Here is a 23,633-nt window from a genome sequence, read left to right on the forward strand (position 1 = left end):
CCTTGGGCTGCTTAGTAAAACCTGGCCACAAATAGCGCTGCTTTAGTAGTGAAAGTGTAGCAGTAATCCCTGCACATGCTATACCCAGACCCCCGTCTGTAGCTAGTATCAATCTTAATTTGCGATCAATGTTTGGTATCACTCTATCTCCCACTCCTGGAATTTGAGCACATGGAATGTTTTGTGCATTTAACTTGTAGGAGTACTTGAGTGGAAAGCCTTTCGGCAGGGCTGAGTTGTTGTACTTGGCATTGACAGCTATCATAGTTGTTCCATCCATCCTGGTACTAGAGCGAGTTATTGCAGCAACGGCAGCAGTGTGTACTGTTACCGTGGCTGCTTCATCTGCCATTGAATTCCCTTCAACATGAACGGCAACACATTGATGACTCAAAGTATGAATAACATGCGCTCAAGGCAGGCCTTCTTTCATCTTTGCCACTTCTTCACAGAGCATCTTGTGCTTTACTGTGCAACCTTTGGAATCTCTAAATCCATTGTGGTCCCAATATTGTACGTACTTGGTATAGGACTAGACACAATCAAATGAATCACACACTATGAGTGTGAGAAATTTGTGATCCGTATTTTGTAGTGCCAATATCAGGGCTTTTAGTTCTGCCAGCTGTGTCGTACAGTCTCCTAGAGACTGTGTGTGTATTTTCCTAGGAAGAAACTTCCTGTTCTGAATGCATCCTTTCACAATTGCATATGCAGCACAATATTGCCATTTTGTTCCTATGGCCGCTGGGCAGATCCATCGGTATAAATGATACATTCATATCGATCTAGAGGCATTATTTCATTCAGTAGAGGTCATTCTTGTTGATACTGCCAGTATGCTTGTGTTTGTAATGTAGAATCAAATATGTAATCTACATCTGTTGCAATGAGAGAGTTAGCCCATTCAATCCATCGTGGATGTAGTGCTTTAGCATTTGGAATGCTTGCCTTTGTAAGGACCTCTAGGGTCGATAACAGGGTTAAGACAATTATGCATTTACCCTGTGCTAGTGCTCTCTCTTTCTAACTACAGCAGTCTGTACTGCTTTGAGTATTTTTCCTGTTGGTGCAAAACACATTTCAGCATTCGTGTACAAATGTGATTTGTATGTTATAAGTACTGTATCACCTTCATTAAAAAGTAATGTATGTCTACCCTGTTGATCCAGTGACTACGTGGATCACCAGGTTAGTCGTGTTGACATGTGTGCGTCAATGTTTAGAAGCTATCATGTCAGCTTGTACTGAACATAGGATATCAGAATGTTCCTGTGTCCTATGGTGCACAGAAAAATCAGGTCTTATTAAGTAGTAGAAAGGTTTCAGATTTTCTGCATAATCCAAAATGTATGTCCTGCCAAAATTCAAGAATCTTAAAATGGATTGTAATCTTTTCAGAGTCATTGGAGGTTGAGGCAGTGCACATTTTTGTACCAATTTGGCTTTTGCCTTCACTTGACAACTCATCGAGGTGGGCATTTTTTTATTTTTTTTTATTGAATTTGTAACCCACATGAGAAAATCTAAGAATTATGTGGTTCACTTTGGTCAAGTGTTCTATTAATTCATCGTCCGTCAGATAGATATCATCTACATTGGACAATACCTCCTCATCAAAATTTTGAAGTAACTTTGTTACCCTGGCAGGAAACAACCCTGGGCAGTTCTTATACCCCTAGGCTAATCAACAAAATTGGCATTGAGAGCCTAGCGCCGAGAATGCTGTCAAATATTTTGGCAGAAGAATCCATTTGAGATGTCTAGTGTTGTCTTGTATTTTTTCCACAAGATGTTATTCATTAGTGCAGCACTATGTGTATTTTGTACTGCAAACGTACATGTGGATGAGTTCAAATGTCTGTAATCTAAGACTAGACTATGGGGCATATGTATCAAGCCCTTTTCCTGTTCGCAAATGGACCAATTCTCAGAATCGGCCCATTTGTGAACGGGAAAAGGTCATCGCAAATTAGAGAATCGCAAAATTTGCGAGTCTCTATTTTGCGATTGCATTTAAGGAATCGCAAATTGCTATTCCTTAAATGCAATGTATGAAGCCTAGAAAAAGTGCAATTTGGCCATAAGGAATCGCAAATTACCACCAACTTCAAGTTGGTGGTAATTTGCGATTTTTTTGAAAAATGCACTTTTTGGCATTTTTCAAAGTGCCATATGATGCACAGACATGCCCTTAGGGCATGTATGTGCGCCACATGTGCACACATACATATTTCAGGGGTACAACAGGGTATCCTTTTGACACCCTGGCACCCTTGAAATTGCATTCTCATTTTGCGATTCTCAAATTGCGAATCGCAAAATGAGAATGTCTTCCCATTCATTCCTATGGGCCTCCTAGCCCATAGGAATGAATGAGAAGGTATTCCTTAATTGCGATTAGCAACTTGCTCATCGCAATTAAGGAATACCAAGGAATCGCAAAACATTTGCAAATTTTTTATTACATCCCGTTTTGCGATTCTCAAATAGCGATTCCCTAAAAATCGCTATTTGAGAATCGCAAAAACGGAATTTGATACATATGCCCCCATATGAATTATCGGGTTTCATTACCGGAAACAAGGGATTATTCATAGGTGAGGTGTAAATCTCAATCACATCCTAGTATTCAAGTTGATCCAAGATCTCCCTGACTTGTTTCTTTACCTCATGTTTAATCGGGTATTGACTCTGAGGTTGAGGAATTGATTTTAATGGGATTTCGTGATGCGGTGACTAATCATCCCACTCAACATGGTTGCAGTAAAGTGCAGGATCTAACACTAACGCCCTCTCCTGCGCGTATGAATTTTTAACTGATTCTGGTACGAGGTCGTAAAAAGCAGGTAAAATCACTTCTTCTAGCATTGGGCTATCCTTTACAAACTCAGGTGACCAATCCTTTTTGGCCAAAAGAATATCATAACCATTGGTCAGGTTCTCCAAAAAGGGACCCTTCACTTTCCTGGGTATGTCCCCTTACATATGGAGCGTTATTTTGTATAGACGATGTGGGACACTTACCCATCTATCAGGTGTTTCCACTGTGATATGCTCACTCAGCGCTAATACCCCCAGAAAGCCCAACAGGTTCTGGGGAGCTATGGTGACTTCTGCCACGCTGTCCAGCACCGTCACTGCCTATTCCCCATTCAGAAGCGGAGTCTTCAGTAGCCTGGGCATGTCTAATTTTAATTCCAGCTACTTTCTTTTCAAATTGAGATTTTGAAGTCTTTTGTTTGTTTTCTTGTTTAATGATGTAGTCCGAAGTGCGATGTGTCTCCCTTTTGGTCTTGACTCGCTCTTCCGATCTGTATTTTGACCGTCGGTCTCTCTCCGAACGCTTTTTGGATGTTTCCTGAAAGGAACAAAAGGAACATGTATCAGTGTCCTGATACCTGTCAGGTTTTCTAATATTATAGAGAATGTTGTGGGGAGTGTCACCTTCCCACTGAACAAGTGCGCACTATACCCAATGAAACACTTTGGTTTCTTCACATAGTTCAATTTATTCATTGAAATCAAGGGTTACTCCATACGTTGAGCTTCAGCAACTCATTAAACACTTGAAACTCGTATCCATAATCCACTTTTATACATAATATTAAGTATTCAACTTCATATGTCCACCCAATGCATTTCGGGTCAATCAAATCTGACCCTTCTTCAGGGGTCTGTAACGAAATGAAACAGGACCATTAAGTTCACTGTACGTACTAAATCTGAACAAAATCAACTGATTAGTATACAGGTGCAATGCAAAATAAATAAATAAATGAGGAGGAAACAAAACATTTAGCCAGTCAAAAAATCAAGAAATACAACAATGAAAATCTCAACTGTGGTGAATTATGGGAAAACAAAATAAAACGACTGCAACAAAAACTATAAGTGCAATGTGGTGACCATTGGTAATCACGTGTATAAGAACGACCTAGTGGAAATCACCCGTGTGTTAAGCGAACGCGATATTCTATTAATGAGATCTAAGTATTCAACACCGACCAGTTTACGACAGGAACGGCGTAGTTCAACTTCGAAATGCCTAAGGTTCGGCTATCTTTATGCGCTTCTGTGTATATCTATTGGACAACTTACTGGGGACCGGCGGGTCTCGTTCGCTGTGGACGCTCTGAGATCCAAGTTGGAATACGCGCTATCTATATCTTTCTAATATTGTCACGGTTTTGTAAGTTATATTTCCGGTCGATGTGTTCCTGTTGAGACCCCGCGACTGTGTTTTGTTTTGTTTGTTTTTTAATTTATTATCCCATTTCTTCTTTGAAGAATCGGGTGCTTGCTTAGAGTTATCCTTTTCAGAACTACTCTTAACTATTGGTGTCCCAGATTTGGCTCCCAGATTATCTCTACCTAAAGAGGCATATGTTTCTTTGAGAATCTTAGGTAATTCGCGCTCCTGCTGTGCGGGAGTGAATTCCCTCAGGCAATGGCTTATAGCCACCGCTGCTGTCTCCCCTTTTATGTTACTCAACATAATGCTAGATACCTGGGCAAAATTGCCCCATCCGTTTCCTTCCCAGATCTAAGGCAGGCTGTGCTCCGTACTCATTCTGAATCTCTTTCAGTACATCTGGTATGACTGCTATTGAATGGGTACCATGTGTTCTGGTGTACGCGGCAGTAAAGACTATACCCCAAGTGGCGCAATCTTCTAACTGGGGAGCCATCCCCATTGGCAAGCAAATTGTCAGTATTCTGTGTTTTTCCTGTGGTCCCGTATGGGGAAAGGCTGCCTCAAGCTGTGCTGTTTTTTTTGCTATCCAGAACAGGATTTGCTCCCGGCTTGTGAGAACCTTTCCCATGATCGCATTTAGTGTTTGCAGGCTAATACCTGAGGCAGCCATGTTTGGTTGTGTAGCCCGAGTAGTGCCCACAGGTTGGACTGTTAATGTTCTCATTACATATTGTGTTAGATTTCTGTGGGTGTTTTAGCATAGACAATTTCTTTAATCTAAGGCCCAAAGTTCTACTGCCCTCCATTAAGTGCTGCTGAGCCAGCGTCCTCATTCCCTGCATGGGAGCCTGTGTATTTGTTACAGTTTCCGGAAATGTATGAGCCCCGGTGTGTGGCTGCCATCTCCCCCTCACTGCATGACCTATGTGGGCTTGGATAAGCTGTCGGTCTTGAAAACTATCCCACATGGTTTACACATGGGAGGGATGCATAGTCCTTATTAGGCTCTCTAGCTCGTTGACCCTGCTTGTTAGGGAGGCCACCATCACTTTCAAAATCAATGGTCTCCTGCTTTAGGCAAAGCTCTGTAGCATCAGCCGCTATTGCCGTGGTCGTGTCAGTCAGAGCTATTTTGCTACAACTGCCTCGCTTTGCATGACTATATGTGCTTGCTATGCTCCCACCTTGTCCTTGTCATGCTCTACGGGAGCCAACCTGTTTTACATAGAATTGTGGGCTCCAGTGGGCTTCCTACTGGCTCAACAGAAGGGTGGGATGTTTTGATAGAAGATGGACTTGTTTATTTTGCTTTTGCACTGTTGTTGGAAGGCATGTCTTTCGTACATACTGCATTGGGAGTTCTTGACTTTTTCCTAACTATACCTTCTACCCTGGACCTGGTGCCTTAACATTGCTTAGCAGTGATTCTACATCCTCTATGACTGTGTCAATCTCATTTAATGTACAATTTCCCATTGGTTTTGGTGCGGCTCGTTTTTGTTTCCTCTGGCCCTGTAGAGGTTCCGCTGCCTTCCATTTCCTCATTTAAAATGACTATAGTCACCAACAGAAAGAAGAAAAAGAAAAAAGAAAGAAGGAGGATGCCTAGCAGTTAGCCAAAGGGATCAAGTAGATGCGAAGGTCAGTTTATGTCTAATACTTATTGTTTGCCCTGATCACAACGACTCTGTTCAGTTGGGCAGCATACGGAAGTAAAAAAGTCTTACTGCCAAACAAAGTCTAAGGTCCCAAACAACAAACCCAAGAGGATTGGACATATCCGCCTCCTCAGCCTTTTTTCCTTGCTCCGGGGGTTTCTGGGGCCTGTTGTCTCCTGTCTCGCCGCATCCCATATCTTCTGCAGGGTGCCAGTCTTCGCCACGTCCCCTCAACAGCCGGAAGCATTTTTGCTCCGGATCAGTACAGTTACCCCAATTCTGAATGCTGTAGCCTAGTCTATCCAGTCACTTGTCTTCTAAGCACGTCGGCTCTCTTTGGAGCAGCCAGACATCCCCTACAGCAGCCAGTAGAACATCCTCCTGTACAGGCCGATTCATTTATATAGCGTGAACTCAGACCAAGGGCTTTACATGAGCACCAGATTACAATCAACAAGGTCGACATTTTGTCTTTTTTTGGGTTGAACCTGCGAGAGCATAAGCTAGTGCATGCATCTCGCTTGCGAAACACTACTATTGTATACACACAGGGCTTGGAGACGGCCCATTGCTTACCATTTGTTGGCTTCACACCAGTCTTTACTGCCTCCTTAATTGGCCAGTGCAGGTTATACTAAATTATGGTAATTTCTGTGTAGCAGGGACCAAGCACAGATTAATTCAAGTTAATTAGGGCCTGTCCACTGCACCAGACGTGAGCGAGGTACTATTTCTTCCCCCCTACTACTACCTCGGCCTGCTGCTTTCTTGCGCTTAGAACTTCAAATAATAGTGGAGTCATACAGGCACTGTCACTCATTCAGTTTATAAATCTCTCCCTCTAGGGGGGCGTGGCTTGAGGTGTCAAGATGGCAGTCGCACTCTAAGTGTGCTCCGGACCCCTTCGTCATCCGCCTCGAATCCAGCACCCATCGGCATTCATCCGGACCACCTACCTGCTCGCAGTGGCATCCCCGTCCGGTGGTGCTCCTCATCTGGTGTTCTGGTGCCGGTTCACGGTACCTGTGGCCCCCTGCAGCTCGCGGCCTGTCGCGGCCTGTACCGGTGAGCGCGGCCTCTGAACAGTGGGGCAGGGGCTCCGGGGGAGAGGCGAGGTCGAGAGGGGCCGGGCGGCGGCCTGCGTGGGGGCAGCACAGCACTGGCTACTTCTGTTTAGTGGGGCCGCACTCAACAGGAAGTTCCCGCCCAGGTGTGTCTCGCGGCCCCGGACTGAGATCGGCTGGCGCTGGGGCGGCGGAGGCGGCGCGGATGGCACTTGGACTGTGTGGCGGGCAGGGCCGTTGGCCGTGGGCATCATCACGGCAGTATGTGGTGAGCGGGGGGCCCGGCTGTCAGTCCTGATGGTAGCGGAGGTGCAGGTTGCGGGCCCCCCAGCCCCGTGTTCAACTGTGAGGCCTCCTGTGCGGTCAGGCCGGTCAAGACCTCACTGCCCCCGTCTGTGCGACCAGGTGGTTGCGGGCGCTGCAGGGTAGTGGCTGACTGCAGTGCCTGAGCGGAGTGGCGCCGGCTGCCCTGCGGTCCTTGGCCAAGGTGGATCCTGCAGCTGGCGGGGCCTTTGGTGGGAACTCGGCCGGCACGTCGGCCGGCGCTGCAACAGGGGAGGAATCGTGTGAGCGGCGGCCCACTGCGGAGTGCGGCTGGGAAGTCATCAGGAGGACTTGTACGGTGAGTGGGGGGACCGGCTGTTGGTCCGGGCAGCAGCGCGGGTGTTGGTGTGTGCCCCCCCACCCCGCTTCTAATTTCTGTGCCTGGCAGGGCCTGTTGTATTTCCCCGCTATATAGAGGCAGGTCCAGGGGCCTGACTGGGGTGTCCTGGACGGCGGGGCCCGAGGCTGACCCTGGAGAGTAGGGGGTGCTGGGCCCTTCCCCGCTGCCTGGACACTCGCGGAACCTGACAGTGACTCTCCCTGCTTTCCTGAGGAGAGGCAGTGCCAGGGGCCACACCGCACTTAATGCTTTGGTCCCGTTGTGGTAAATAATTTAATTACCGAGACTTAATTTGATACAGAAACATAATAAAATAGCTCAGTAAATAAGAGGCAGAATCCGTGGTATTAGAGGTTCGGAATGGGCTTTATTCCAATGGTCGATTATAATCGGTTGCTCCAGGTTCCATTACCACGAAGGTTCAGGAAGTGAAGTACATGCGTTATTGACAATCAATTACTTTTATACAATAGGCATTACAGTGAAGCAAATACAAGAGGCGTAACAATTGATAGCAAAGATAACATTTCACATGCGTAGCTGAAAAAGGCGTAATTGGGAGTAACAAGGAAAACGTCATTGGTTATGATGTCACATATGGGTGGACCTATGAAATAATTTCGCAATGTCAGCAGAAATACTTGGCAGAGATGCGCGCGCAGCAGCATGACGTGTGATTGACGTGCAACTAGGGGGTGAAGGGGACTTGACATTTAGCTCTACATGTGGCGACAGAAGTCTGGAGGGTCAAGTCAACCTAATCCCAAATCATATCTAACATCCTATGTTTAAAGAACTATGTTATCCAAAAGAGAGGTCTCTTAGAGTAGAATCTTATTCTATACTGACTATACTGACTGTTAGTGCGTGTACAAGCGTCTAAGTGTCTACACTAGATGCGAGGGCAGGAATCTTCCATAGTAACAGGGCTATGAATTACTTGCATAAAGACAGAAAAGCCGGGCCTTTGCTCGGTAGCTGGAAGAATGTTTACTTAAACAACTAGACAGGAATGCATCGGGCAGGGAATGGAGCAGATAATTTCGAAGGTGAAATATAGTTCTTGGCAGGCAGCAAACTGATGTCAGGCTTCGTGAGCCGCGCAGGGAATGAGACAAAGTTCATGGTCACAGATGCAGGCTCAGACTGGAGTTTTCAGAGGTAGAAGGCAAGAAGAGTTTGATGACAGAATCAGGGCCTACTTGCCTGGACTGTAAAATGGCATAAGTGAACCATATAAAGGCGGTGGCCTTTTGTACTTAGGAATGGAATATCCGGCCCATTCATGGCGGATCTGAAAGAGGACATGTTAACGGTGGACGCACATGTATTTGCGTCTTCATAACTGGAACTGGAGGGAACATACATGTACTTGTAACATGCACATAGAACCGTTGGGGTCCAAGATAGGGGACATAACTGACCAGAAAAATCCATATTTCCACATTCCCTCCTTGTCCCCTACTTGCCCGTCAAGAGACATCAATCTTCATCAATCCATTGATCTGTTCATATAGCATCATTTGTTCTTCTTTCTTCTTCCGGGATTTTGAACGAAAATCTTGATGTGGAATGCACGATGTGGCACACAGACCACAAATCGCTGGTCCACATTGCAGGCATAAGCAGCAACTGAATAATATGAGAAGACCAATACCTAGGAAGGATAGAACTCTCCATCCCCAGGCTGATAACACGCTCCAAAACCAACCGGACCAAGTCCAGGTGCCTGGATTCTGGTGTATCTGGCTTACAATCTTATGAAGGCGGGTTATGGCTTTATATACAGATGGCGAATTTTCTGGTATGAATATGCAACAGCTTGATCCGATGACCCTACAAGCTCCGCCCCTATCAGCCAGGATGACGTCAAGGACAAGACGATTTTGAAGCACAACAATCCGCATAGCAGACTGCTCTTCTGTTAAATTGCCTAAGGCGGAAATAGTTTCGTTCACTACTGCTTCAAGGGTTCTAGTTAATCTACGTATCAGTTTACTATTAGTAACGGTACCTATATAGGGAAAAAGACCTTTATTGAAATCTGTATATTTTTCCCATGCTGTTTCAGTGTAATCGACTATCGGGAGATCTCTCCTTACTCTATTATATACTAAATGAGCATTTCTGTGATAATCAGGAGGAGCTAGGAAAACAGGTGGCAAAAGAAATCCAATGTAGCAGGTACCATCCCAATCTAGAGGCAAACGTACATATGCCGTCTGACCACATATAAAATAGGAATGGCGGGAAGCTCTAAATGTCGACTTGCCTTGATCACTAAATTCTACTACAGTGGTGCATCTACTATGGCCCATATGTATGGAACCATTCTTTTTTACACATAATTCACCTTTTACTGGAAATACTGACATGGCGGGCAAACTTGGAGTGACTTCGGATTCGACATTCAAGATCAAGAGATTAAGCGTAAAATTACCTAATCCATATACTTCGTTTTCTAGATCAGTTCCTGTTCTTTTGGGAAGTCCCTCCTTGTTGGGGTGGCAGACTTTAAGTAAAACTAAGTTCAGATTTCCCCATACCCAGTTGTCTTGATAAACTGCAGAATTTGAATCTAAGGAATTGATTAAGCTAAACCATGCTCCACAGGAGCCGTTGTGTGTGAACGGGTATGGAAAAAGAGGTAGAATTCCTTTATAGTTCTGATAGGGAGGGAGTCGGCCACATATCCAACAATTTGTAGCATTGCTAACCTGATGGGAATGATGTAACATACTAATAAAAGTGTTATTGCGCAGCGCAAATCTGTATGACAATTCAAGCGGAGGTAATTCACTAAAAGAATGTTCAGCAGTAACATTGTAAACATGTCTAGAAATAGGATAATATATGTGTAACAATATACTTGTAGTAATTAAAAAAAGACTTAAGAAAAACAAAATTATTAATGTCACTATGCAATGACTACGCAGTGATTTACAGTACGCCTGTCGTTTCAACATTTTTCGGGTGTTTTCTCTATTCAGGTCCAAGGGATACATGTCAGAGACAATTCAACCGCTTCACCTTAGAGAGGACTTAAACAATCAAATTGCTCGACTGATTGGACCTGAGTTTCAGTTTATAATGTTCAGAATTACTCTTTTCAACAAGAGGGAGTTTTGAGTCAATGGGTGAAGACACACGAGGTGTGGTATTCACATCTGCTGGTAGTCCATGAAATTTCTTGATATGACTTGAATGAATCCAGCCCTTTCTGCCCTCGATCTTCACGGCTGTCCTTGTCGTTAATAACACGAGCTGAGGCGACCTCCACCTAGGATCCAGCTGAGTCTTTCGATCAAAGTTCCTCACTAAAACGAGATCCCCCGGAATTACGTCATGGGGTTTCACCTCAGTGTTGTCAGGAAAAGCTGCAGCTACCTGTGAACGACAAGATTGTAGTGCAGACATCAAGGAAGCCAAGTAATCTGTCAGCATATTACAGTCAATATCAGTTATTTTACGTGGTATAGGCGTCCCCCACATATTTGGTGGTCTGCCAAAGATCACCTCATACGGGGATAGCCCTGTTCGAGAGTGTGCTACCATTCTCATGTAAAAGAGTGCAACTGGTAAGGCTACTACCCAGTCGACACCTTTCTCCCTGCATATTTTGGACAATCTGATTTTCAGAGTCTGATTATGTCTTTCTACGAGACCTGCTGCTTCGGGGTGTCGGACATAGTGGAATTTCCACTGATAGCCTAACAAAAGTGAAACGTGTTTCATTAATTCGGATGAGAACGGCTGGCCGTTATCTGAGTGAACAACACGTGGTAAACCGTATCGTGGGAAGAATTCTCGAACCAACTGTTTGGCAGTAGTCGGGGCCGTGTAATCTGAAACCGGGTATGCCTCCGTCCAACGGGAAAGAGCACAAACAACTACGAGAACATATTTGAATCCTCGACATCGTTCCATCTGGATATAATCCATCTGGAGGACTTCAAAAGGATGATCAGGAGGCTGAAATCCACCCTGTTCTACGGGAATGCTTTTTCCTGGGTTGAACTGACAACAGATCATACAGGTACGGACTTTTTGTTTCGCTGCTGCTCGTAAATGCTTGTTGAACCAAATATGTTGAATGCTGTCTAGCATAGCTTTTTCTCCTAGATGTGCTGGACTATGGATAGTGTTAATAATGACTTGGACCATTGAATCAGGAAGGAACCATACAGATTTTTCCTTCGTCATCCATCCTTGATCCGTTTGGATCCCTCCTAATTCAGTCCATTTCCTTATTTCGTCTGGAGTAGCATGTGTCTGTATGTCAATTACATCAAGAGTGGGATCCTTAACCATCATGCAATGTGTTGGTGTCTGGACTATTGTCTTTGTCATGTCGGATGTTTGAGTTTGAGCAGTCTGTTTAGCTGTTCTGTCAGCTAGATCATTGCCTTGAGAAATGATATCAGTAATTTTCGTATGAGCTTTACATTTCATAATCGATATTGCAATTGGTAGATGTATTGCATCTAATAAGGCATGAATGAGGGGTCCGTGCTGAATGTGGGCACCGTGAGAAGTTAAATAACCTCTCTCTCGCCACAGCACGCCGAAGTCATGTACAACTCCGAATGCATAACGTGAATCAGTGTATATGTTGACTTTTTTATTTGTGGCTTGAATACAGGCTTGTGTCAGAGCGACGAGCTCTGCTGCTTGAGCGGACAAGGTATTTATACACTTGGTTTCAATAATTTCAGTGTCTGTTGTGACTGCGTAAGCGGCTACTAACTCTCCTGTACTTGTTCTCATACATGAGCCATCTACATACAAAGTCAAGTCTGGATCTGACAATGGGACATCTGTCAAGTCTTGTCTGGGTTTCGTCGTTATTGTAATAACATCAATACAATCATGAGCTAGTGGGTCTGTTCCATTTACAGGTAAAAGTGTGGCAGGATTCAATGTGTTACAACGTCTGATTTCTATATGTGGCTGAAACAGTGTTAACTCGTACCCTGTAAGTCGCGCTATCGTCAAGTGTTGTGTTTGCGTTCTATTCACAAGAACCTCCACTGCATGTGGTACTTGTACTGTCAATGGATGTCCTAACACTATGGCATCGCTTTGTCTGATTGCTAAAGCTGTCGCTGCCACTGATTTCAGGCACGCAGGCAGAGCCTGAGCTACGGGATCTAATGTACTAGAAAAATAAGCACACGGTTTGTGTGATCCTGCTTGTTCCTGTGTGAGTACTGACAAAGCAGTACCTTCTCGTTCTGTAACAAAGAGTGTAAAATGTTTTCTGTAACATGGTGTTGCTAAAACAGGTGCTTGGCATAGAGCTTTCTTTAAGCTTTCAAAAGCTTGTGTATGTTCCTGAGTCCAAGGGAGGACAGTCGATGTCGCTGCCTCCTGGGTTGTCAACTGAATGAGTGGTTTTGCTAGAAATGCATACTGAGGGATCCACTGCCTACAATATGAAGTGAGGCCTATGAAAGCCCGTACCTCCTTTTGTGTCTTGGGTATTGGCATGTTAGCTATTAACTGAATGCGATCTGGTGTAAGCTGCCTTCCCTCCTTGGACAGCGAGTGTCCAAGATAAACAACTCGCTGGACACAGAATTGCAGCTTAGAAGGGGACACCTTGTGCCCCTTTTCGGCTAGAAATTGTAAAACTGTCAGTGATGCTTTCTCACATTCGGGTTCGCTTCTCGCGGTGATCAGCAGATCATCGACATATTGAAGCAAAGCAGTGTTAACTGGCATGTGGATACTGTCGAGTTCTCGTTTCAGTGCTTGGCTATAGATGCTGGGGCTTTCTGTAAATCCTTGAGGTGCGCGTGAGAATTTAAAGCTACGTCCATTTAAACTAAATCCGAACAAATATTGGCTTTCCGGATCTATTGGGACGCTGAAAAAAGCATTCTTGAGATCAATTACAGTAAAGAATGTTGCTTCGAAATCAATAGCTGTCAGTAATGATGAGATATCTGGGACCACAGGGAATTGTGGCACAATGCATTTGTTTAATTCGCGCAGATCAATAACCAATCGATATACTGGCGGGGCCTTCGGGTCTGTTCGTTTAAGAATCGGAATTATCGGTGAATTACATACATTGGAGTCTGTTTCCACAACCACTCCTTGGGCAATAAGCTCGTCAATGATTTGCAGTAATGCCACTACAGCATCTGGTGGTAACTTGTATTGTCGCATTCGTGGTAGTACCACTCCTGCCTTTAGTGTGACTCGATATGGTGTAATATTCATGCAACCAACATCAGTAGGGCCTTGTGCCCATAGATGTGTAGGTAAAGTCTGCAGTCGGGGATCCATGTCTCTAGACACATAGTGACCTTTAAAATCACGCAAAAACAATCTTACTCCTTCCGGAGAACAACATATTATAGCTCCTAGAGCTTTCAGTGTTTTTATTCCTAACAAGTTTTCTGGACATGATTTAGTAAGCAATAAATCTGTAGTTCGGGTCAAAGGTCCTATCGTAAGTGGAAGAGGCTGTGACACTTCATTAACAATAGGTTGTCCTGAAAAACCAAGGGAAATATTCTGTGAGCCTGAGAGGGGTGCCCCTGGAACTTCACTACGTTTTATGGTTGTTCGACTTGCCCCTGTATCGAGTAAAAATTTTCTGTCTTGACCTAATAATTCACTATGTACATAAGGTCCTTCTTGGTCTACAGGGACCTCGATAAGGGGTAAGTCAACTTCCTTCTCTAGGCTGTTTCATGCATATCGTTGGTAATCAGGATAGTCATACTGTGCGGTCTGGTACAGCTGTCGTGTCGTGGTTTGCGTGGCAGCAACAGGCAGCGCAGGTGCAGCTGGCACAAACTGTATATACTGTTGTGGAGCTGGCATGGACTGTGCATGCTGCAAGGCTCCTTGTTCATTCTGATCCTGTCTAAGTGGCCGTGGTCTTTCTTTTGTAATACCTGTGGCGATATTACGCTTCAGGACTGGACAATCGTGTACATAATGACCTGGTTGTTTACAATAGTTGCATGTCCCTTTTACAGGTCCTGCTGAATCACCGGAATGTGTCGTACCCTTTTTATGTCCTTCAGCTGGAACTGTCTGGGAGACTAGCATTTTCATTTTCGTGTCTTTCATGCGTCTTTGTTCATGATCTTGTTCCTCTCTAATTCTATTATGATGATACTGTAACATTTGTAACATTTGTGATGGGGTGTTACCTTGCCAGGTACTCTCGAATTTTAATACTCTATTCTTCACTTGGGGCAAGGAATTTTCAACTAATTTTGTCACGAACAGATGTGGGTATGATTCGCTACTTGCTTTTATGCCACTATTTATACCAAAACATTTTTCAAATCGTGCATAGAAATCACTAGTGTCTTCATCTTGCTTTTGTTTACAGGCTGAAATTGCACCCCAGTCTTCCTTTTTCGTGGTTAATAAGCGTGGCAGTACCTGTACTAGTAAACCTGGTAGTGCTTTAGTTTTGTCCCCAAGCCCCGAACCTGGACCTCGGGCCTTTTCTTCATTTTCTAATGCTGTCCAGTCTATCTTTTGGTCTCCCACCTCCCACTCTTTTTCCTTGAGTTTTTCATAAATGCCAGCAGGCATTAATACCTTTAATATTGTCATAATGTCGGGATAGGTATACTCTCCCATGAGTAACATGTCTTTAATTTCTCGGTGGAAACCCGCTGGGTCTTTGTCATGACTGGGTACCACTTTCTTCATTTCTAACAATTCTATTTTCGATATGGGCGTATATACATATACACGTTTAAACTCATTGTCCTCGCCTTTTATTGGGTGTACTTCTCGTAAGGGATTCTGTCTGTCCATGTAATACGTGGTTCTTTCCTTGATGGGCAATGAGACATGTTCTGGGCATACAAAAAGAATGTACTGTTTTCTTAATTCTAGTATTTCTTTAATTAACTTAGTACCTGAACCTCTCCATCTATTCTTGAGTAATTCAGTCAGTATTTCAGGTAAAGGACCAGGATCTGAATGCTGACTCTGATATAGTATAAGGAGTTGTTGAATCATATAAATCCCAGCTAAACGCTGTTCAGCTGGGGTGAGATTCAAAAATGTGTGTGCTACTGTATCATCACTATACATTCCGGGACTATCAACCCATTGAACGGCTGACCTGGCTAATTCTTGTTCATCCATAGAATCGAGAAAATGATAACCCCTCCGTTCTCGGAGTAATTTGTCAGCGGTTTGGAACGAATGCTCGGAGGACCTTATATTTATTATAGGTGTATGAGAATTTCTGTTATTTTCTAGACATATCGGACGTATCGGGTCAGTAAGACATCTGGTACTATTACAAGATCTTCCTCTACCTACATAGGCTATGGTTTCTGACTGTCCTGTGGGCAGTCCTGATCCTTCCTCCTCCTCATTTTGTTCAAACTGGTCTACCGCTAATCTCTCTTCGTGTAGGCGTTCTATTTCTTTACGGATCTTTCGGCACATGGCTATTATACAGTTTTGCTTATCATGTCTCCCTTCTGATATATTCTGGCTCCATCTGGTAAGAATTTGCATTGCTTCCGGGTCTACCCCCGGTCGGTCTTGATTTCTGATCACACAATTTATGAGAAAACGTAACAGTTCCCCCTGTATCTCCACTTTCTGGTATTCCATAGCTCTGTTAATACATTCAGAATCTCGCCCTGTTTGGACAAAATGGTATATATTATCTAGATGCGCAGTCATTCCTGGTAACTTCCCTAAATACACCGCGGCTCGTCTGATACGTAATGATGCCATGATCATTTCGTCCTCTTTGCCGGGCACAGGGTCATATCTACAATCTACAAGAAGTTCCTTAAGCGTACGGGCATTTATGAGTTTGGGGGTACGTGAATGTGCTGACTCTTGAAAAGTAAGTTTATTTATTCTAGGTGGCGTAGAAAAGATATTGGTAGCACCTCCGGTAGCCCCGTCTGGGGTATCGGGTGTGAAAGGATTCGTTGAACGTGATACAGCAACTATAGGTGTGGATACAGCTATAGAAGTAGCTGTAGGAACAGATGCAGAAACAGATGTGCTTGCCGGAACTTGTGTCAGAACTTGTTGCTGTAGGGATACGGGTACTGGATCTTGGCGTTGAACCTCCCTGGCAGGCGGTCTATGTGGGGCGGGATTAGCATACTCGGGAGCTGCGTCATCTAAATATGAGGAAAGAAAAACATCTTCTGCGGTTCTAGGATGCCCCTTAGGATGTACTTTTATTGGAAATAATGGGGGTGGCAAGTCTTTTGGTATCCCCGCAGTAGCCTTAGGTAATCCCTCGGCCAGAAGGGGATACATACCCTTCATAAGGGCATGTCTTTGTCTGTCTACTTGTTCTGATTTTACTCGTGTACCTTCTTCAATTAATAGATTTTCTTGAACTTTATTTGAATTCTCTTTACTCTTCTCTTCCTGTCTACGTGCTTTTTCTGTGCGTCTATACGATTCTTTACGCCATAATTCAATGGCGTCTTTCTGTGATTGTCTAGCTTTCTTTTTCCATAATTCTTCCTCTACTTTCACGATGCACTCTGCATCCCAGGTCCCAGCTGCGGGCCACCTCTGACTTTCTGGTAATTCCTTAGTGTAGTCTACCCATAAATCAAGAAATAATATAGCATCTAGGCCATGTTTATGATACATGAAGTACCCTGGAGTGTCCCTAGGAGGAATGGGAACAGCTTCTTCGAGTACCCCTTTTCTAGTTGTGATCTGTCTTAGTTTTGAAAAGAGCGGCATATTGAAAACTGATCTGATACTTGGTTTTGAACAAACTTAATACAGTAAACACAACAATGAACAGTCATTCATACCACAATATGCAGAACGTACTAAAAACATTTAACATTTAATATTTAACTGAGCAACAATGATGATGACGATCTAAGGAAAACTTAATCACTAAACATAATACTCGACTTGAACTGAATTATTCTGAATTTATATACTTGATATACTAGATATACTGCTAAACAGTACAGATACACTGCTGAAACAGTGCAGACTGGATTTGTGTACCCAAACCCGTCTTGACCGGCACAACCTATGTGCACGTCAGAACGCCTCCCCAGTAATGGTACTCACCGGGTAGCTCGGAAACGGAAGGCCTCGGAAACTGAACTGAACTTGAACCGGACTGGACTCGACTCGAACACTTCGGACACTGGACTCGACTTGGGACTTCGGAAACTGGTGGGCCTCTGTATACCTCGGATCTTGCTCTCTCAGCTAGGCTCTGGTCGGGATACTTCGCACTTCTCACCGCCTCGTCTGGGTGTTGATCGCAGCCTCAGTCGCCCCCGCTTGACCGGAGGGAGATACAGGAAATCCTGCTGGTACGCGTTATTGTCCGTCCAGCTGTGGCAGGAGACCGGGCCTGCAACGCACCGCCGGCGCGTGAGATGAGAAAGTGTCCCTGTTCGGGCGCCATTCATGTGGTAAATAATTTAATTACCGAGACTTAATTTGATACAGAAACATAATAAAATAGCTCAGTAAATAAGAGGCAGAATCCGTGGTATTAGAGGTTCGGAATGGGCTTTATTCCAATGGTCGATTATAATCGGTTGCTCCAGGTTCCATTACCACGAAGGTTCAGGAAGTGAAGTACATGCGTTATTGACAATCAATTACTTTTATACAATAGGCATTACAGTGAAGCAAATACAAGAGGCGTAACAATTGATAGCAAAGATAACATTTCACATGCGTAGCTGAAAAAGGCGTAATTGGGAGTAACAAGGAAAACGTCATTGGTTATGATGTCACATATGGGTGGACCTATGAAATAATTTCGCAATGTCAGCAGAAATACTTGGCAGAGATGCGCGCGCAGCAGCATGACGTGTGATTGACGTGCAACTAGGGGGTGAAGGGGACTTGACATTTAGCTCTACATGTGGCGACAGAAGTCTGGAGGGTCAAGTCAACCTAATCCCAAATCATATCTAACATCCTATGTTTAAAGAACTATGTTATCCAAAAGAGAGGTCTCTTAGAGTAGAATCTTATTCTATACTGACTATACTGACTGTTAGTGCGTGTACAAGCGTCTAAGTGTCTACACTAGATGCGAGGGCAGGAATCTTCCATAGTAACAGGGCTATGAATTACTTGCATAAAGACAGAAAAGCCGGGCCTTTGCTCGGTAGCTGGAAGAATGTTTACTTAAACAACTAGACAGGAATGCATCGGGCAGGGAATGGAGCAGATAATTTCGAAGGTGAAATATAGTTCTTGGCAGGCAGCAAGCTGATGTCAGGCTTCGTGAGCCGCGCAGGGAATGAGACAAAGTTCATGGTCACAGATGCAGGCTCAGACTGGAGTTTTCAGAGGTAGAAGGCAAGAAGAGTTTGATGACAGAATCAGGGCCTACTTGCCTGGACTGTAAAATGGCATAAGTGAACCATATAAAGGCGGTGGCCTTTTGTACTTAGGAATGGAATATCCGGCCCATTCATGGCGGATCTGAAAGAGGACATGTTAACGGTGGACGCACATGTATTTGCGTCTTCATAACTGGAACTGGAGGGAACATACATGTACTTGTAACATGCACATAGAACCGTTGGGGTCCAAGATAGGGGACATAACTGACCAGAAAAATCCATATTTCCACACCGTGGGGGGCGGCATCTGCGAGACAGCATCCGTCCAGCAGTGTCTTGTGGCCCCGGTGGTCGATCGGTTGACCTGTACAGCGAGTGGGGGAACGGGCTGTCAGACCGGGCAGTGGCGGGGGTGTTGGTGCTCGCCCCCCCCCCGTCTCCTGTTACTGTGCTTGGCGGAGGCCCACTGCATTCCTGCTTTACTGAGGGGCCGGTCAGGTTGCCCGACTGTGGTTTCCTGGGCGACGGAGTCTGTGGTTCAATCCGGAGAGTTGGGGGCGCTGGGCCCTCCCCTGCTGCGTGGGCACCCGTGCGGTGGATTTTGGAGGAGAATCTCCCGGCTTTCGGCCTCTGGGGAGAGGAGGGGCGGCATTGTTAGGCGGTGGTTCTCCCTCCCTTCTCCTGAAGCTCTTCTCGGGGCCTGGTGCGGGGCTCCCTGTCCTGGCTCTGGGGGGCCAGCGGCCAGGCCCTGACGGCGATTGACGAAGCTTGACCCCATTGGGTGAAGTCGGCCATCTTGTCGGGTGGCGGAGAGCATTCTCTGCACGCTGGTCTTGGGCAGATCCAACTGGGCCACTGAGACAGGTAGTTTGGACCGAGTGGCTCCTGCCTGGTGCCAGGCGGCCCTGGCCTCTGTGGCTTTGTGGGCCTCTTGCTGGCCCCACACGCTTCCCCCCGGGCTCCCTACTGCCGCAGTGACTCTGAGACTTACCGCCGGCCATGGGGAGGGATAGGGGCCCCAAGCCTCCATCGGCGTCCACACAAACCAAATTGACCCCGGTTTACCACCTCCGAGCAAGAACCTCCCGGGGGGAGCTGCTGGGGGGCCGCCGCCGCCACCCCCTCCCCATCAAGAAAATGACCTAGATACCATCCTCCAGGCCATCAGGGCCTCTCAGACGTCAGTTGAGGGGAAGATTGGAGAAATAAAGGTTGACCTATCTCTCCTTAGGCAGAACATCCGGAAGGCTACCGCACGACTAACAGATGCCGAATCCCGCTTATCCATGGCCGAGGACGATATTACACAACTCAAAGACCAAGTGGCTCACCTTTGCGCTCACACCAAGGAGCTCCATAGGTGTGCTGAGGATGCGGAGAACCGGGTACGTTGCAACAACCTCCGCCTGGTGGGGTTCCCCGAGGGGGTGGAGGCAGGCCAGGCCGTCACCTTCGTTGAAGACTGGTTCAAGTCATGGGTGCCAGGCACCGTCCTGTCAGCGTGGTTTGTAGTAGAGAGGGCCCATAGGACACTGGCACCCAGACCTCCTCCTGGCGCCGCACCCCGCCCCATTATTCTAAAAATCCTCAATTTCAAAGACCGGGCCGCTATCCTGCGGGCGACCCGGGCGGCTGGTCCCCTCAAGTTTCAGAACCACGTCATCATGATCTTTCCGGACTACACCAGGGAGGTCTAGGACCTCAGGCCCTCTTACACTGAAGTAAAGAAGAAGCTCTGAGCGCTAGGCCTACAGTATCAGCTCCAATTCCCAGCACGCCTTTGGGTAATTTTTCAAAATAAGACACACTTCTTTGATTCATCCCAGGCGGAGTGGGCATGGCTTACAGAGGAGCGCCCTCTCCGCCAGAGACGCGACACATCCCCGGAGCCTACGAAATCGCAGCCCGAGGCGCCGTATGCGGTCGCGCAGGGGGCGCCAGCTACAAGCACCTATCCTCCGATCCTTAAGTGCAGCTGCTCCAGATCAGTCGGAATCTCCACCACGTCATAGGCACCGCTACGTCGAGACCTTGGCGGGCTCGTCCTTACCATTGGCCCAGGCGGACTCAGACCTTTTCCGCACTCCCACCCTTTAAAGACAATGTAGTCCGACTCTACAGTACGTTCACCATCGGGGGGGAGCACCTCACCGGGGGAGGGCTTCGGACTGTTGACATGTTCCTATGTTCACTCACACTGTTTAATGCCGATGTACTGCATATCCGTTCTTCTGGAGGGGTCCTCCACGCAACCAACCCAAGCTTTTTAGTTTGGTTTAGTTATAATGGGGGGTCGACAGATGCTTCTGTTCTCGAAGTATAGTGTGGGGGGAAGGGAGGGGGTGGGTTTGGGACTGGGTTTGCTCATTGTTGTTGTTTGGGGCTGTGTTTGTTTGCTCACCTTGTGGTTCTTCTTTGTTTTGTTGCACCACCATCCATATGGCACTTGGACCCTCCCCTACAGGGGTCTGACACATGCGTTACTTCCCACCAGCGCGTCGCCACAATTGCTCCAGGCCCCGCATTTGCCATTGACTCTCCAGGGTCCGGTGAACTATGACAACGACTTCCAGCCTCCATGACTGATGCACCGACTCTGAAGGCTGCCTTGCATATTTTATCCTGGAACGTTAACGGCCTACTAGACCGCCATAAGCGGACGGCCGTATTGCGCTATGCTCAGCGCCTCAATATAGAAGTGCTCCTGCTTCAAGAGACGCACCTGGTGGGTAACCACTGTCCCTTTCTTGTGCGTTATGGCTACGATAGGGTCTGGCACTCGGGCTTCGCTCGAGGATCCCGTGGTGTGGCCGTAATACTGAAACGCACTCTTCCATTTGTGCTGACGCAAGCTCTCGATGACCCACAGGGAATGTTTGTGATGGTTTGTGGTACACACAGGGGCACTCCCATTAACTTTGTGTCCATGTACTCTCCCCCTCTGATGCTCGCCACAGTTTTAAAACAGTCCACTGCTCTGCTGCCTACTCTCCCCATGAGGCCCACCATTATTGGGGGCGACTTTAATGCGGTCTCCACCCCGCTTCTCGACACGACAGGCCCTCCTTTCACCTCCAGACTGGCGCGAGCTAAACAATTAACAAACTGGGCTGAATCTCTTGGCCTCTGTGTTGCATGGCGAATCTGGCACCCGCACATTAAGCAGTTTACACACACCTCTGCCGCATACCACATGCAGGCCCGTATAGATGCAATTTTTCTTCTGTCTACGGACTGCTCTACAATCCAGGATGTCCGTATACTCCCGAGAGGTATCTCGGACCATTCCCCGCTGCTCCTTAGCATAGGGGCTCTCCCCCCCTACTTACATCCAGTATGGCGGTTAAACGCCTGATTTCTTCAGGATAAGAGCTTCAAGAAGGCGGTGGGACAGGCATTGAAGCAATACTTCATCACCAATGTGAGGTTGGTCCCCTTCTCGGGTACCTGATGGGAGGCGGGTAAGGCCACCTTTCATGGGTTCACCAAAGGTCACGTCCAGCGGCAGCAGCAGGCCCAGCTGTTGCTGGTTACCTCCTTAGAAGTGCAGGCTCTACGCCTTGAGCATTTTCAGGGGGGTAAAAACTTTATTGTTGGTAAATTAAAACCTTACAATATAAAAGCATGCATCGTGTTCATAAAATGGATAAATTTCTTAAAAATTGTTGGAATAACATTTTGGTTAAAACTCGACTTGACTTCTTAACTACTGTTAAAATTCTCGTGAACCAGGTACGCCTTGATCGTTCCCCCTCCACGGACGACGGTGCTGCCCACGAGCTGCGCCTTACGAACATTTGCAATGAAATCAGGCATCTCTCCTTAGAGGCTGCCAAACTCGTGTGGAGATCATCCGTGGCCAGAGTTTATGGGTGGGGGGACAAAAACAGCGTAATCCTACATAGGCTTGCCACGTACCCCAGAGCGAACTGCATCATTCCGGAGATACTGGACCAGGGGGGGTCAGCATATCGCTCCCCGATGGCCATGGCCGACACATTTGCTGCCTTCTATCATTAGCTCTACGCCAAGCGGCCTCCGACACAGTCACTCTGGGAGCTGTTGGAGGCGACGCTCTGGACCCTTTTGCTCTAGCTGACCTCGACCGCCCAATCTCTCACGACGAGATTCACGAGGCTATTGCCCACATTTCATCGGGTAAGACTCCTGGCCCAGATGGCCTACCCCAGGAATACTATGCAGCATACTGCGAGGTCCTCGTGCCTCGCTTGGCAGATCTGTATGCTGAGGCCTTTGAAAAAGGCTCCTTCCCGCCGGAGACAGATATGGCTACCATTGTGGTCCTCCAGAAGTCCCAGCCGCCATCTCCCCATTGTGCTCACTATCGTCGTATATCTCTTATCAATACGGACGTTAAAATATTTGCCGCGATTCTTGCTCAACGGCTGAATCCCCATCTCACCACGTTGGTCCACCCAGACCAGTGCGGTTTCATGCCCCAGTGAGGTACCAGACACTGTCTCCGGCGGCTGCACATGGCCCTGGCGCATCGCCAGGTGCTCTCCCCCTATTTGGCGCTCCTTCTTTTTGATTTCGAGAAGGCGTTTGTTACCGTGGATTGGACGTACTTAGAAGATGTACTGGTGGCGATGGGCTTTTGCCCCCATTTCCAGCGGCTGATTGGGGTTCTCTACACCCGGCCTCAAGCCCGCGTCCTGGTTAATGGGGCTCTTTCAGATGCCTTCCCCTTTCAAAGGGGAACGAGACAGGGATGCCCGC

The sequence above is a fragment of the Triturus cristatus genome, chromosome 7 (assembly GCF_964204655.1).
Source record: "Triturus cristatus chromosome 7, aTriCri1.1, whole genome shotgun sequence".
Lineage (NCBI taxonomy): Eukaryota > Metazoa > Chordata > Amphibia > Caudata > Salamandridae > Triturus > Triturus cristatus.